Here is a 4,385-nt window from a genome sequence, read left to right on the forward strand (position 1 = left end):
GCCAAAATAAGGGAAAGATAAGAAAATCCCCTAAAATCCTTATGTCATTCAACTCTTATGAATCACCCTCCCTGAGGAATTCCCCATCTTATTTCAAATGTCCAGATGCCGTATGTGTTTGACTCCCATTTGGCTTGAGCTGGGACCTGGCATATCCAAGCGAGAGATCTGTGCCAAATGCCTTCACCTTCAAAGGAGACTTGGAGCTGCCAGCCTGGCAGTGAACTGGAGAGGCAAGAAACAGGGAAGGATGTAGCCGAGTTAGGAAAGATGGAAGTGGAAGAGGAGAGAGAGGAGCTGTGGGCAGTGAGAGAATGGAGCAGCAGAAGGAAGAGAGTTCTGAGAAACGTTTCTATGGGTTGTGAGTTGAATCCCCTTTAATGTTCTTGGAGGTATGCAAGCAATAATTAGATGTTTTCTATTACTGGAATGTAATTGACATATAATGTAATATTAGTTTTAGGTGTACAAGAAATAGAATTTTTTTTTGAAACCACTTTTGGCTCCAGGGCTCTGATAGTTTGTGTATAGGACTCCATGGGGAGACTGAGCCGTGTGCATTCTAGGGTTTTTAATTTTTTTTTTTTTAAGATTTATTTATTTATTTGAGGTGGAGGAGGGGCAGAGGGAGTGAATCTTTCAAGTAGACGCCCCACCAAGTGTGGAGCCCACCATAGGGCTCAATCGCATGACCCATGAAATTATGACCTGGGGTGAAACCAAGAGTCAGACACACTCAAGAGACTGAGCCACCCAGGCGCCCCTGGATTCTAACTTTTTACATAGGGTTACAAATATCTACATATCACATGTGGTAGGAAAGTAAGAAGGCTTTGCAGTCAGACAAACCGTCATATTCCAGCTAGGCAACCTACAGTGAGATGCTGCTGCTTCTTCCTTTTTTTTTTTTTTTTTTTAATTTTTAAAAAAGTACTCTCTATACCCAACATGGGGCTCAAACTCACAACCCTGAGATCACGAGTTGCAGGCTCCACTGACTGAGCCAGCGAGGCACCCCCAATGAGATGCTCCTCAAAGTTATAGTTTGTATCTTCTGTTGGATGGGGTGAATCAAGCCCCCCGTAGGGTTATTACCAGGATTCAATGAGATGAGGCAGGCAGAGGCTTTCCTGGCACAGCCTTCCCTCAGTCTTCCCATTTTCCTGCCTCTCCCATCATCTAAATAGACCTGAATAGATTTTCTGCTTCTCCTGAGATCTTCTAAAGACCCCTGACTCTTGGCATGGCATTTGCTTCTGAGGGGATCGGGGGCTACGGAGGTGCCAGTTACTGAGAACAAAGATGGAAGAGCCTCATGCTCCCTATGCCCTTCACACTGGCATCCCCAGCGAAGTCAGGAACTGGGGAGATGGAGAAGGCAAGCCTGGGCGGGAAGACCATTCCCTGAATGAGCAGAGGCTGAGAAGTTACAGCTCCTCATATAGTGCTGGAAATATTTATCCTTTATCTTAATTAATGATTCCTAGAGTTGCTGTTAATGGGCCATCCTATCAAGAATGCTCATGGGAGTAACACTTCATAATCAGACATTTCCAATGCCTCTCTCCTCAGCAACAGAATTGCTTAGAGATTAGCCCCACCTTGTGGAGAAGCCTAAAAATAATGAAGTGACATGTTGCTTGAAGATAAGGAATTGAGGCAAAATAAATGTGAATTTTAATATTATTTTTTTCAGAAAATACCTGTAAGTTTTATATAATCAGACCATTCATTTTTGTGTGAAACTTATAAATATATTTTTGAAAAAGTTTATTTGTTTTAGGGGCTCCTGGGTGGCTCAGTTGGTTAAGCATCCAACTTGATCTGGACTCAGGTCTTGATCTTCGGGTCGTGAGTTCAAGCCCCGTGTTGGGCTCCACGCTGGATGTGGAGCCTACTTAAAAAAAAAAAAAAAAGTGTTTTTTTTTTTTTTTTAGTAATCTCTATGCCCAGTGCAGGGCTTGAACTTGTGACGCCAGGATCAAGAGTCGCACGCTCTTCCAACTGGGCCAGGAAGGCACCCCTTATAAATATTTTTATAGGTGATGAAGTCACTTCATCAGGTGACATTGACTCTGTAATTGCACTACTATCTTAAAAAAAAAACGAAATAAGACACCTCCAGATGGCTTAGCCTTAATTTCTTTAAAAAAAGTTTTTAATCTATTTATATCATTTTATTTTTTCATAGAAGTGTACTCTTTAATCTTCATCCCCCTTTTCACACATTCCTCTACCCTCCCCCTCGCTGGTAACCCTCAGTTTGTTCTCTATAGTTAAGACTCTCTTTCTTGGTTTCTCTCTTTCTCTTTCCTTTTGCTCATTTGTTTTTTTTTCTTCAATTCCACATATGAACGAGATCATTTGTCTTTCTCTGACTGACTTATTTCGCTTAACATTATGTTCTCTAGCTCTATCCATGTTGTTGCAAATGGTAACATTTCATTCTTTTTATGACAATAATATACATATATATATGAATATACCACATCTTCATCCATTCATCTATTGATGGACACTTGGGTTGCTTCCATATCTTGGCTATTGTAAATAATGCTGCAATAAATATAACGATGCATGTATCACTTTGAATTCGTGTTTTTGTATTTTGGGGAGTAAATACCTAGTAGTTCGATTACTGGACTGTAGGCTAGTTCTATTTTTAACTTTTGAAGGAACCTCCGTACTGTCTTCCACAGTGGCGGCACCAGTTTGCATTCCCAAAAGCAGTGCAAACGGGTTCCTTTTCCTCCACATCCTTGCCCACACTTGTTTCTTGTGTTTTTGATTTTAGCCATTCTGACAGGTGTGAGGTGATATCCATTGTAGTTTTGATTTGTATTTCCCTGATGATGATTAAGCATCTTTTCATGTGTCTTGTTTGGAGAAATGTCTGTTCATGTCTTCTGGCCATTTATTATTATTATTTTTATTATTTCTTAAAGGGTTTTATTTACCTATTTGACAGAGAGAGAGAGAAAGCACAAGCAGGGGAGCGGAAGAGGGAGAAGCAGGCTTCCCTCTGAGCATATGATTGTGGGTTTATTTCTGGATTTTCTGTTCTATTCTATTGATCTAAATGTTTATTTTTATGCCAGGACCATATTATTTTAATTACTACTGCTTTGTAATATAACTTAAAATCTGACAGTATGATACCTCCAATTTTGTTTTTCTTTTTTTTTAAAAAGATTTTATTTATTTATTTGAGACAGGGAGAATGAGAGAGAGAGAGAGAGAGAGCACATGAGAGGGGGGAGGGTCAGAGGGAGAAGCAGACTCCCTGTCGAGCAGGGAGCCCAATGCGGGACTCGATCCAGGGACTCGATCCAGGGACTCCAGGATCATGACCTGAGCTGAAGGCAGTTGCTTAACCAACTGAGCCACCCAGGTGCCCTTGTTTTTCTTTTTCAAGATTGCTTTTGCTATTTGAGATCTTTTGTGGTTCCATACAAATTTTAGGATTGTGTGCTCTAGTGGTGTGAAAAATGCTGTTGGTATTTTGATAGGGATTGCATTAAATGTGTAGATTGCTTTGGGTACTATAGACATTTTAACAGTATTTGCTCTTCCAATCCATGAGCATGGAATGTCTTTCCATTTCTTTGTGTCATCCTGAATTTCTTTCATCCGTATTTTATAGTTTTCAGAGTACAGGTCTTTTACCTTTTTGGTTTTTTATTCCTAGATGTTTTGTTTTTGGTGCAATAATAAATGGGATTGTTTTCTTAATTTAACTTTCTGCTGCTTTACTATTAGTGTATAGGAATGCAACGGATTTCTATACATTGATTTTGTATCCTGTGACTTTACTGAATTCATTTATCAGTTCTAATAGTTTTTTGGTGGAGTCTTTAGGGTTGCTATATATAGTATCATGTCATTTGCACATAGTGAGAGTTTTATTTCTTCCTTACCAATTTGGATGCCTCTTATTTCTTTTTGTTGTCTGATTGCTCTGACTAGGACTTCCAGTACTGTGTTGAATAACAGTGGTGAGAGTGGACATACTTGTCTTGTTCTTGACCTTAGGGGAAAAGCTCTCTGTTTTTCAGCATTGAGTGTGATTGTTGGCTGTGGGTTTTTCCGTTTAAGGCCTTTATTATGTTGAGGTGTGTTCCCTCTAGACATACTTTGCAGAGGCTTTTGTTTTTGTTTTCTCTCGCTCTCTCTTTTTAAAGTTTGTTTATTTACTTAAGGGATCTCTGTGCCCAATGTGGGGCTCAAACTCACGACTCTAAGATCAAAGATTACATGCTCATCTGACTGAGCCAGGCAGGTGCCCCTGCATGATGTATGGATGGATGTTGTACTTGGTTTAATGCTTTTTCTCCATCTCTGCAAATGATCGTATGGTTCTTATCCTTTCTGTTATTCATGTGTTT

The sequence above is a fragment of the Eumetopias jubatus genome, unplaced genomic scaffold (genome assembly GCF_037043125.1).
Source record: "Eumetopias jubatus isolate StellerSeaLion01/CBP00866 unplaced genomic scaffold, mEumJub1_p1.0 scaffold_5, whole genome shotgun sequence".
In the NCBI taxonomy this organism is placed as follows: Eukaryota; Metazoa; Chordata; class Mammalia; order Carnivora; family Otariidae; genus Eumetopias; species Eumetopias jubatus.